At 40.4% G+C, this 13,315-nt stretch overlaps 1 protein-coding gene across 11 annotated transcripts in view; it reads left to right on the top strand.

The window, feature by feature from the left end:
* The window catches only part of BMPR1B (bone morphogenetic protein receptor type 1B), a 261,476-nt gene that overhangs the window by 87,403 nt on the left and 160,758 nt on the right, over positions 1-13,315 (top strand). The window contains exon 1 of one of the 11 annotated variants that reach the window (XM_080591064.1): positions 4,085-4,141. The exons of the other annotated variants lie outside the window; for them this stretch is intronic. The gene's annotated coding sequence lies outside the window, so the exon portion shown is untranslated. Of the gene's footprint in view, positions 1-4,084; positions 4,142-13,315 lie in introns of those variants that run through there. 11 annotated transcript variants of the gene reach the window in all.

Raw genomic sequence — 13,315 nt, 5'->3', positions numbered from 1 at the left:
GCTTTAGGCACTTTTCTTTATATCTCAGCCTGTGGTGGGATCGCGCTGATGCAAATCAGACACGAGAGCTTTCGTCTGGAAAGGCCTGTCGTGAAGGTGTGTGGGGACAGTAATTGCAAGTGGTTTAATTAGCGCAGCTGGCAGCGTGCCAGCTGGACTGTACCGGGGCTTGAGAGGGAGTGAGAGCGTGGCTTTTAATTTAGAACGATTACAATGTGATTCTAGCATTTGTACTGACTACATCAGCTTCCCACCCCAGTTTGGATCAATTAAGGACCGTGTGTTAGATTTTAACCTCTGAATGACCCCCTCGCTTTTAATACCACATAATTTGTTACGCGCAGGCAAAGCGATGACTTCCAATCTTTTGCTTTGGGATTATTTCGCTGGGAAGCGTGGGGCTGGAAAGAGCGTTTCATGTGAGGTGGCAGACCCTAGCTGTGGTAACTCTGAGACCCCCTGCACCAAAGGGGTTTTCTTATTCTCCAGGAGAACCGGGATATTGAAGGCATATAATAGGGGCAAGACTTCTTTCTCAACGGTGTGGGCTGCCTTGTTTGAAGTGGGTAGTCATGTAATGAAGGAATAATTTCATAGACAGCTGCAAGTTGGTGCAAACATTATGCAATTCAGAAAGATAAGCTGTTCCAATAAAAAAAAAAAAAGGCAAGACTTGAGGGCATTATTGTCTCCCTAGAGCTAGTATCAAATAAGAAAGTAAAACCGTGAGCAAGGTCAGACATTTTTTTCTGCTTAGAGAGCTTGTTGAAATATTTTTTTGTCTGAATCTCTTACTCATCATGTCTCCAGCTAAGTGCATTAAGTTAGAAGTGGCACATGAACAGCAAAACATGTAATTTCTTTTTCTAATGTCTCTGTGAGAAAGTCTTTCAACTTTGGAGATTGTATTCAACATGTCAACTGCAGTAAAATTGAGTAAAAAATGGGTAGCTGTTTATATTTTGTGTATAATCAGCTGGGTCTAGCAGTGCTTGTACACACATACACCCCACTCTCCTTTTCACCATGCTTTCGTTTCTCCAGACTTCACTGCATTTCATCCTTTCCTCCTTTGTTTAAGGAAAGATAATTCTTGTACCCTGCCTTTCTACTTGCCTTCTATTCTTTGAGAAGTAGCCAGGTTTTGGCCTTTAGACCTTAAATCAAATGGATTGCCATTCCTAAAACTAGCTAGTTTCTACTAGCTACAGATTCAGGATGGGAAGATTTAAAAATAAATAGGTTCAAACATGCATTGGAAAAGTCCAGTTCTGCCAATTTTGAGCACATTTTATGAGGAACTTGGTGCCCTCAAATCCCTCCACGTCTATAACATTGAAATCAGTTAATCCTTTGTTGAACAGTGCACCAGAAGAATATATTAACTTTGGTGTAGAGAGGTTGTTGAGGTTTCATCATTTGCAGGCAAGTAGAAAACACAGGTAAGTTTATTTGGTGCTGTGAATTTGAGGTTAACACTTGTTAAAAAACAGAACAAAACAACTGTTTTTTCATAAAGTAACAACCAAACGTGTTTTCTTTGGGCATTTCTGGATTATTCAGTTTTTACAGAACTAAGAGGCAGAATATTTAATGGTGGCAGAGGTTGTTATTGGTAGAAAGGCTCTTCCAGAAGTGGACTTTGCATACTTCTTGTTTCTTGTCTGTGGTGTCTGTAATTTTTTCATTGTTTAGAGTTCTATAATATTTTATTTTTCTATAAAAAAATCTGCCCTCATATTTCATCAAGTATGACAGTTTATACACTGGGAACCATATATTTTGGTGCAAAAATCATAATCCATGCATTTAAAGTGATGAATTTTGTTAAATCAACATTTAGGAAAGTTGCTCAAAGCAGGAGGTCTTATTTAATATGTGAATTATAAACTGGGAGGTCTCTTTTCTGGTCCAAATATTTCGCAAACATATTTAATCCATAAGATTAAAAGGTGAAAATGAATTCTTTGTACATGGCTGAAACCTGAGAGCACAGTCATGGAGTGAAATTATCCAGAGTTTTGGCAGTCCCATGAATTCAATAATACACTTTTTGTAAAACCTTAATACAGTACCCTCTTTATCTTCAGTGTTTCCTCACAAGAGATTTCAATTTTCAATATGAATTGTTTCTCACGATTTGCGTCAAAGTAGAAAACCCTTACCTGATGTTTTGAACCAGAGAATTTCTTTAGTGTTGATCTGCTGAAAATGTTCCCCAGTGTGCCCTTCTCATGGAGAAATATTGGCAGACTAGATAAGGTGGCATTTGTAAAGCTAGGTTTATGGGAACTGCAGTGGTGGTGAGTGACACACAGAGCCAGTGAATGGTTTTCTAGGTTGGACGTCTTCATGAGAAGAAGACATGGGACAAAGACCTTTTCAGTCACTTGGTTTGTAATCTTTAGCCTTCCTATAGCTAATTAAGATTTCATTTGTAGGAATGTATCCCAACTCAGAACTGTTATTTGATATCTTTGCTGCCCGTTTCACATTTGCTCTGAATCCTTCACCCGTTTATACAGTGCTTTGTTTGCCTCTGGCTTTCCTTAGGTTAACTCTTTTCTGACATCAACTAGCAACATCATCCTGTTGCTAGTCCTGGCCAAAATACCGTTATCACCTGCTATTTTATGTAGACTGTTGATGAAGTTCATGTAGAAATCTGAATTAGTGAAGAAATAAATTGTTTGCTGTGTGAACCTTCAAGACTCTGTGAGGTCCTGTGTGTAAAAAAGGAAAGCAGGTTTTCATCAAATTCAGGAACCGAGAAGGAATATTGTATCTGATAAAAAGAGTAGTGTATGTATAAAGGCAGTGAGTACTCGAGCCCTAACTGTGCTCGTCAGTGAAACAGATTAGATGATGATAGCAGTTAGTCAAGCTCCTCATCTGTCACGGCCAGTGTAAATGTGGACCGTGAAGAAAAGGCCATATACTGCCTGCTCAGTAAAGGTCACGCTATTATTATATGAAGGATTGAGGTGACCTAGTCACGGGTCACCTAAGTTACTCAAAACCAAAACCAATTTTCAAGATACCCGGGCAGGTAATTTCTTCCTTGAGCATTGGAATATCAGGTGGTATCAAGCTCATTTGGGTTTCATAATTCTTTTTCTCGGTCCTCACATTTTGTTCCTCATAGAGCTTCTTCATTACTAGTGTCAGTAGAAGATTCTGTCTGTGTCATACCAACTGGAAGGGATTTGGTATTTTGTTTCACACAGGGCAGTGGTTTCAAATGTAAATACAGCTTCGTTGACACTGCAGCTTTTCCATATTTTTGGCAGGAGCTTGGTGTTGTTATTTCCATCAGTTTGTGACAAGGATGTTGTTACTCTTGTCCTAGAAGGTGAAATTTTGCTGTAATTTCTGAAGGTAACATTTCCAGCTCCCTGTGCAGGCAGTAGTGTTGAACAAACAGAAGCACAGCAAGCTTTGTTTTATTCAGCCTCTTGTCTGGCAAGCTGCTTATGCTGTCTGTGATCCAACAGGCTGTGCGCAAACTTTGTCAGACCCTGTGTTTTTTTTTTTTTTTTGAAAGAAGGAAAAAAAATGGAGTGCTCTAGCAACTGTGCTCTGACCTTCCTCTTCAATCTAGTTCTGTAATTTGTTCGTACAGCTAAATTTCTTATGCTAAGCAATATTTTATTTCTGATGTCTTCCATCTAGCACAGGCTTTCCTGTCATTTTAAATTGCTACCTGTCTTCCAGTCCATTTCTGAGGCCTTGCCCTGCTGTGTTTATCAGTAGTGCTTCTTTCCAAGCTGTTTCCAGTCCTTGAGTATAAAGAATTGAGTAAACTCTCCTTTCAGTGCTTGCTCATTTGCAAAGGTAATCCACTTTGCCTGAGACATGCTTGCTTTTGCTTAGCATATGATTAAATTTGACCCCAATGTCTTGCCTGAGATCAATTACTCATTTTAGCTGGTTTTTTTCTTCTTCCCTCCCCCTAAGCGTCTCAGGGATTTTTGTTGTTGTTGATTTTTCTCTGGTTTCATATCACTCATGCGCTACCAAAGCAAACTTGACATTCAGGCAGGATAATGTTATCAGTTTCGTGTTGTACTGTACTGGACACATGCTACTTTATTCTCCTCCTGTCAGCAAGAGTAAGTCAAGCGGTATTCAAGACAATACAGTAAGTGAAAGAGAAGAACGGTGTGCCTTTTACTTGTTTATTTCTATAAATAAAACCTTTTCACTGTTGAGGCAATGTTAATGTTACATTTCTTTTGTAAAGATTAAAATTACAGCTGATTACAGCTGTTGCATTTGGATCTCACCTTTTTAACTTTTTTTTTGTGACAAATTAAGACGGGAGGGGTCTGCTGAAAAAGTTTTATGATCCTCCTGTATATCACAGGCTATTGCACTTTGTGCGTTTACCCTGTGTTAAGTCAATAAATCATATGTAACTAACACAAATTCATTCTTTGCCATTGTATATGTTCTGGAAAGACATCTGATTCCTACTCTGTTGGTACCAAGAGTTGAATTATCCAATGTTACTGTCTTTAGTAATTCAGACCATTAATTAATCATTCTTTCTTGAACTTCTATCTATAGTAGTTTTTCTATGCCTCTCTCTGCTGAAGCAATGTTGGTGTCTTCTTCCAGTGGAGGTACGTGGAAGCTGCAGTATAACCTGTTCTCAGAGCTTCTCTTCAACTTGTTGAACTTTCATTTGCCTAGTAGGAATCTTTTTTGTATTCTCTCCAATTTTAAAATATCTTTTAAAGTTAAGTCACAATTTTAAACTGATTTTGATGTCAGTGCTGTTGTGTATTGAAATGCTTCAGCTTGGTGTTGGATACTACGGAGAACACATTAACATGTTCTTGCAGAGCCTTGATACAGGTGTCACTAATAGACCCTGCTTCTACGTTGGTGATGACTCTGAGATCAGCCAGTCCTTTGAACATGTCCTTATTGATTATTTTCAACATGAATTTATGATCAGAATTTTGGTTAGTACAAAGCTAAATGCCTTACAAATATTGATGTAAATTTTTTATAAGTCCTTATTTAATCAAATAAATGCGTTATACTCAGACAATGAAACCTGCTTAGTTTCACTAGATCTATTTTCCATAAATCCATGCTGTCTGACATTAATTTAATAACTGTTTTTTAGTTTTGTATCAATTGAATCCCCTGAAAATATTTTCTTTTTGTCTGTATTGATCTCAGATTATAAATAGTCTCTAAGTTACATGGGTTGTCTTTCTTTGAAAGTTGACGCAATTATCATCTTCCTTTTTTTGGGGCTGGGTATGTCTTTGGTATGATTTGCCTTATTACAACCTACCAATAGAGCAGAGATCTCTTTATCCAAGCCTTTTAGGATTTATGCTGTATGCTACTTTATTGACTCTGAAATGAGCACATGGTATCTCGCCTTACTGTTGTCCCCACTTTCTGACCTGTGCATGCTCTTGGTCTTCTGCTGCTTGGCAATCCAGCTGGGAAGCAGGAAGTTCTACCTGCAGCATGAAACAACCTCCATCACATCCAAAGTCCCCTAACCTACTTGCCTCTTTGCCCTTTCTCTTCCCAAACAGATTATAGCTTTCCGTGTTACTATCATGAGAATCATCCCAGCGGGTTTCAGTACCAGAAAGTAAACTTGAGGGAACACAGAAGTAAATGTTAACAAGTGGTTTTTCTAGATGAATATATGGCTACTTTCTTCTTCTAAGCTGGCATTTCTCCAGGCAGTGAACACCAGCCATGAATGTTAATAACCAAAACCAAGTAATTTTCCAGAATATAATCTGTTTTTAACGTTACAGACCAAGTCCAGTGGTACCTTAAGCAATAGTATGCTGACTCTAAACAGGTCATAAAACAGGTTTGAAAGTTGCAGTTGGATGTGCAAGATGAGTTTAGTTTGCAAGGTTTTAGGGCAGAAAGGAGAAAAGCTTAGGCTTACATGGTAATAGGAATTTCAGCGACACTGTTCTAGCCAGAATAGTCTAAAGATACAAAGAAGGATTGCTTATAGGCAGAGGTAATGCATTTTTAGGCTCATCTTTTCCAGTTATCAGTGGACATAACTTAGAGTGTGCCAGTTGCCCTTTAGATACCTATTCTCACAAGTGTTCTTGAAAGATCATTTCTTATTTTTCAAGAGTATTGGCTTGTCTAGTGCAAGATAGAACTGCTCCTGACAGGTCTGTCTCCTGGCATGCAATCGTCATTCTTTCTCCTCTTGCACTCATGCATAGCTTTAGCAACACTTGCAAAATAAGCAGGCTCTGAGTCAGAGCTGAATCTGACCAAATTTTATTTATAACAATCTGAGATCAATCTGTTCACATTCAACCACAAGATACGAAATTGCCTACTTGCCCCTCTGATACCCCTATTTGTCATTGTTCCATGTCATCCAACAGTTATTGTACACAAGATTTTTAAACATCCTGGTTTTGTTTCCAAAACAAACTCAGGACATTTTGTAAAGGCAATCTTTGGGCTCATAATTTTTATGCTGTGTTTATAAATGGAATTTTGCACTCTTGTTAACACAGATACGACTGAAGTCTGCTCGTCGCTGCTCAGTGAGCTGCTGTAAAGCAACCACCCCCTGCATCATCACACGCTGAGAGTCTCTGGATCCTGAAGCATACAAACATTGTCTGTGCTTGCTGTTTTGGGACAGGCTTTTAAAGGATAAACTTGGACTTAAGCAGCACCTAGGTAGAGTTGGAACCTGAAAGCCAGCCATTGGTTTCTGTGGATGCATGTCTGACTCCTCATCCTCTATCTAGTCCAATCATTTCATCCTAAAACTGAACGCCGAAGGCATCAGACTTCTGATTTAACTCCTTGAGATTAAAGGTTGGGTAAAAGTAAATGTATGTGGAGAATCAGACCCTTTTATATAGCTTCCAAACTTGCTTTTCCTCAATAGTGTGGGAAATGTAGATCACTTGCAAAAGAGATCCCAAATTCAGTGGCTTCTTCACTTAACGCTCTCTCCTTTCTCATGGGAATCCTCAGTGGGGTCTGCCTGTTTATTCAGAGGGGGGTGTCTCCTTATTGGGATTTGTCCTCACCTGGTGAAAATGATTCTCTTATTTTATTTACTTCTAAACTCCTCTGTCAAGCAACCCTTTAAGTAGTCCCAGCAGCTGACCCAAGTCCTCTGAGAGTAAACTGTGCTGCCACAGGATTTCTTTGCAATGCTTTGGCTGTATCTGTCTCTTGCCAGGTGGCAAAAGATCAAATTCCTGATTTGCAAGCACCCAGTAACACAAAGTAATTCAGAAATTTAGTGGCTATCAGTGTCTTGGGAAATGGAAATTATTAACAAGTTTTGTTTTATCCTGAAATGGAACAAAGCTCACCTAGATACAGGTTTTGCAGCTATTGAAAACAGCAACAGTCAATTTGGAGAGAGATAAAGGTTTTGCATCTTTAAACACTTCTCGGTGTCTTTTCCTTTTGCCAGCATGGCACTTTGTCAGCCCTATTTTCGTCAGTGCTGAAATTCCCTGTGTTAGAGATTTTGCCTTCTGATATAGCTTAAGGAAACCTTTGAAGTAAGGTACATTAGCATATACAGTCTGGCACTTGAGGGTTGCACGTGGGCCAGGGTAATAAACGTTTGTTCAGGTGCCCTGTACTGGAAATTGAGCATTTTCTGTCTTGTCACAATACATTAACTACTGTGCCATATTTTGCTTAAAATGCTTGTCATATTTTTTCCAACCTGGGCTTAAATTTTCTAGATTCTGATCCCCTCAAAATATAAGTCTTGAAAGTTTTTTTCATGTTGCCTGCTTTAAGTCAGATTGAAAGTGTTCCTTGTGTGCATATAAATGTCTCCCTCCTTTGGGGGTTTCCTCCCTGACTGGCAGACAAAGTGGAAATGGATCAGTCAACTGTCACTTATGATGTTAGGTACAGCGACCTTTATCTCCTGCAGATTCTGCTTAAAATACTTGCTCCTGTTGCATGGCAAGCATCTGCATTTGGTAGCTAGTATCTAAGTCCCATTTCTGTAGGGCTGCCCATATGGCTTGGGCCTGGGGAGTGAATCTGAAGAACTCTAAATATTGCAAATTTACTGCGTGTTGTTGAATTGTGCAGTTGCTCTGCACATTATAAACTTGATACATAGAATTTTTTGGATTAGTGGCATATACATATACATAAGCCATCTGTGCAGTGACTGTGCATTAAGTAAGGTGTAAGAGCCATTCTCCAGGATTCTTGCACTGTCATGCACAAATGGCCAAGAGTCTTTTCTGTCTGGAAAAAGAAAATCAGCTTTGGAAAAAGAACACATTTACACTAGCTGGAATTTGTGATAACTTTATATTTTGTAAGCAGGAAGAAGGTGATGGTGTATGCAAACAGAAATTTAAAAGGTATATTTTCTTATGGAGGTTTACTGGGGACAGATAATACTGTTTTTCTACATTTTTTGTGGTTTTCTATAGAGTTTGCTTTGAGTTTTTAATTAGATTAAATTGTTTACAAAAATAACCCAAGAATGGTAGACAAAAGGAGATTGGATGATGCGCTTACATATCAGAGGGATCCTAACTTTTGCTTTTCGTGGCTCTGCTGCATTTAGGTTCTCATTTGCAATATTGCACTAATGTAGGGCTTTGGAATGAAGTATGAGAGGAGTGGATGACAGCTTGCTTTGGCTGTAAAGCTGCACACTCATATTTCTGGCAGTAGGAAAAAAGGACTGATTAGGAGTATCTCTATTTCCTGTATACTCAAATATAAACCAGATACTCAGTCGTGAAAAAGTCATTCACTGGTTTCCAAAGACTCTTTTTTTACCAATGTGAAATGGTAGTTCCAGTGGAAAACTGGGCAACGTGTTAGTCCCCTCACACACAAATTAAGGATCAAGAAGAGGTGATTGTATTAATCCCTTTCTTCCTTCCTCCATGGATTCTGATTGTTTCTGGCTTTAAACAGAGGATTCCCTTATGACCACGTTAGTGTTTTTAATCTTTCATAGCAGGAGTGAAAGTGCAATAACTGAACTTGAACATCAAAAACACTTCACTTTAAGCAGTGTTTTTGATGCTCCAGTTTTCATATCATTTTCAGGAATGAAAATCTAATCTGTTATAGTGGGTGACGCAAATTCTAACTTCTGATCGTTGCATGTTTTTATGGCCATGCCTTTGATTATTTACATTGCCGTTCATACTTAGATATGAGAGATCGGCTTCTTTCCAGGTCCAGTGTATAAGGACTTCTTTCTGGTGTTCCTCTTCTCTTGGCCTGCTCAGAGCTGCTGCTTTTTCTTTGGGCTGTTCGGGTGGCATGGCTCTGAGTAGCTAGGGGATGAACTTTGGTAGTTAGGCAAAAAATAAATTCTGGGTGATCATCAAATACACCGTGATAGTCGCACTCAGCCACTTCTGTTGTGCCAGTGAATAAAATAATGGGGTTTCGGATGACATGATAGGGAAAGTGTTATAAGCACAGGCTCTGTTTTTAAGGCGGCTTCGTGAAGCAGAAGCACCTTGATGTTCCTGGTGGTCCTACAGCCTTTTCTCTAAGCCAGGGATCCAGAAATAGAAGCAAAGCAAGAGCTGGAGGTGCTGTGCTTGGTAAGTGTGGGCAAGGCTGCTGGTTTCATCCCAATACATGCTTCTGCAGTGCTTTTCAGAGTGGACTCCCTTCTTCCCTTCTGTCTGGAAATAAATGAATACTCTGCACTACAGATGACAGTTGCAGACGTCTGTAGGGCTTCTGCTGAAAGAGAGGGGGCATTACATTTGTATGTAATGGAAGAAAGGAGAGGTAGGTAGAGACACTTGGAAAGTACCGGTTGTGCTCGGTCCTGGTCCTTGAGTGTTGTGCAGATCCCTTTGAGACAGCTGTGGGCCACCTTCCACCTAGAAGGAGCTCTGATTGTCCTTTAAGAGTAATCCTTTAAGGTCCAGCAGCAATCACAGAAGCAGAGAATGAAGAAGGCTGATCTTGTCCATTCTAAACCTACTTGCCTGGCCTTCTACAGTTTAGCATAAGAAAGGAGAAAAAAATCATTCTGTTATCATTATATTGATGTTTATTGTGTAGATTGTGACTTGAGGATGCAAGCTTTCTTATGGAAAGCAGCGATGCAGAAACGTGTGGTTGGTTTTGGAGCTGCTTATACTGCTGTTACGTGACGGCTGCTGAAACTTCTTCAAACGCAGGCCCGCTGTTTCCATTAAAGGATTTTATGGGACTCCCCACACATCATATCTTACGCAGCTTACCGTATTGGCTCTTAAAAGGGGCTTTGAGTACAATGCCAGGGCCCCCCAGGCGCTGCTTTACGGGACTGCTGGTGGGCCGGGCAGCCCCGCGCTGAGCCGCCCGCCTCCGCCTGCGCTGAGGAGCTTGTCTGCTGCCTCGAAACACAGCTGCCTTGCTGAGTTAAGCCTGAAGCATCCCAAAGGGTCCTAAACTCTTGTCGCTGAGGTGTTTGCTAGTCAAAGGCAGCGTCTGCACAAAGGTTTTTAATGTAGGTCCTTGAAATGAAAACAAAAGCTTCGTCAGCAAGGTAGGTTCTGTTTCTTTTGGCATTTCTGGCATAAAACTAATTCTCATTTTTTCTTTCCCAGAGTTGGTAAAATACCACAGATTTGAAAGTTTTGCAAAAAAATTTGACATGCTCTGTATACATAGACTTGTATATGAGCGCCCCTGGATGAGACTCAAAAACTCCTTGCTGCTCCTGGACAATTATGTCTGGAATAACATGCTCACAGCACTTTTGCCATTATCTTGAGAGCAAAACGAATGCTGCAGCTGGTGGGAGCAAGCAGCAGCCTTGCCTCTGCCTCCTGCTTCTGCTGGCACTGTGTTCAGGATGGGACAAGCTGCTTCCTGGCCCCAGCAGCATCCCTGCCCTACAGTGGTAGCATCTTGAAGTGCAGAGTCCTCTAGCAGCTTTAGCATGGTCCAGCTCTGCTGAAGGAAGGGTGTCCTGCTCCAAAGGAGAAAGGCTTCTTGTTCAGAGACATGTTGGGACAGAACGCAGCTTGGCCAGGTTTTCTGCTGTCGACGTAGTCACTTATATGTTAGTGTGCACAAATGAAAAAAGTGTGTAACACAAGTGTCTTATAGTGCACTAATTTTAGTGGCGATTAAAGGATGCACCAGCAAGCGAATGAGGCCCTTGAAGGACAACATGGCTAATCTATTTAGCACTGAAAGTCTGAATAACACACATTTTTGTTTTGGAGACTCAGTTTCAAGAGATGAGGGGAATAAAGTTAAAAGGTATATAAATGCGCAGCATGTTTTTCCTTGATAAATACAGAGTTAAAATTCAGCTGCTTACTAAACCCCTCTTAAAGATTGGATCACTGAAGAAACAAACACTAGATAAGCTTTTAATATAATGATAAACTATTCTGCTTCTTTCTTTTTAAAGGAAGAAAACACCCCAGATATTATATGCAGGTTAAAAACAAACAAACAACAAAAAACATGTGAAAGAGCCTCCCATGAATCCTTTCTTAATGGAGAAAAAGTCAGTCAAGACTCAGCAGTTTGATTTAAATAGCTTGCCTGTAGCAAACCAGTTGATAGCGGTCTCTGCTTTTTGGTTTGTGCGTGCCTTTCAGATAGGAGTAGCATATTGCAGTGAGCTTCAAGACGTAATTTCTCAGAGTGATTCAAAGGCTGAAAATACTTGAGTGAGTCTCAGAGCATGGTGTCTGTAGCCAAAGTTATCAAAACCATTATGTTCAGGCAAGAGCCCAGAGATGAAGATATAAAAGGCTGTCCCTTGTTGTTTGATTACAAAATTGACAGCTCTGTGTTCGTGTCATTTCTGTTTATGGATATTGCCGGAGCCTGACATCTTATAGCTCAGTCATCTGAATTTTCCCTCTCCTTGAAAGGCTCTCCTGTCCTTTGCCAATTAGTCGCCTTCCCTGCGCTGCATGACAGTGCTGGTGACGTGCTCTCCCAGTCCCAGTTGCGTTGGCAGTTCAGGCGCTGGTTATTCCTGCTGCAGAATCTCTGCAGGCAAAGTAGCTCCATCGGTCTTCCTGCGGCGTGCCTTGGGGCATTGCCTGCCAAGCCTCTGAAATAGGAGTGTGCTCCCCTAGGTTTAACCAGAATACAAAGCTCCAGGCATTTTCAAGTAAGTGTGATCCTGCTTATTTTCAAGCGACCAGGTTTATCTGTTTATTTGAAACAGTTTTATAGATTAATTCAGATTTTTTGTAATGATTCTTGATGTGAACTCAAATGTTATGTTCACAGCCAAGTATGTTCAGGTTTCACGTAGCAGATTTATGGAAGCAAAAAATGATGCGATTATGTACTTCAGGGTATTCCTGTTTAGTTTCTTTGGGGGAAAAAAACACACAGTTGAACAGTTAATAAAAGTTTTACGATACGACTATATTATGATATTTGAGTCATTAATTTCACTTCATAGTGTTTAGTTTGCTTGGCTGTTCGTTTATTGATCTCACTTCTTCCAGTAGGAGCAGCAATGGTTGTAGACATTCATTTCCAAAAAAGATCTGTGTTAGGAGGTAACCCCCTGCTCCCCTCTCCCACCCCCCCCCCCCCCAAAAAAAAAATCCAAAAACTTTTATCTGAATAGAAAATTCGAGCAGCTGAAAATCACAATGATTTATAGGGTACATATGTATGCAGTGTTTTTCTGGGGAGGCAGAGAGGTGATGATTTGGTACGGGTCCTGAGAGGAATCCTAAAACTGTTGGGTGTAAGTACTATTTCTTTGAAATTAATCCTCTTCTCAAAAATCAAAAGAAAACTTTGCATTATACAGGCTCTTAGCATGCTTACTGTCCCATATTGGTGTTTATAGTCCAAATGTCCTATTTAAGGGACAGAGACCAAACCTTTTACTTCAGTAGTAGAGCAGTTTCTTGAGCAGATGGTCCCCAAAAGGTGACAGATCCTGCTCATGTCGTATCATCAAATGCTGTGTCCAGCAGGGGTGGGAGGTATTAGCTGCTACTTGGGGTTGTGTTTCAGTGGACAGGTGGAAGTAATGATGGCAACGAGAATGTCTTTGATGCAGTATTTAGCATGTGCTCTTTTCCTGAAGTGGGAGGATCAAACAACAGGAAGAAGTTTCCTCACTTGTAATATGAAGCCTGGTTTCTCAGCCAGCTTTCTGTCCAAAACTCTTCCTCTCTTTTTCTCAGGGAGGAAGAAGCTGGTGTCCATGACTTCCCTGTTGGTTTTGCTCCTCTGTGCAAGCAAAAGATAGGAAGTGCAGCCGGATCCAGGTCAAATCCTAGTCCCTTTAGGTGCGTCTGTACTCTCACAGGTGGGAGAGCCTGAGAGCTCCTAC

This window comes from Anser brachyrhynchus, assembly GCF_964034855.1.
Source record: "Anser brachyrhynchus genome assembly, chromosome: 4".
NCBI lineage: Eukaryota > Metazoa > Chordata > Aves > Anseriformes > Anatidae > Anser > Anser brachyrhynchus.
The sequence above is the reverse complement of the archived record's forward strand: the minus strand, read 5'-3'. Positions and strand labels throughout refer to the sequence as shown.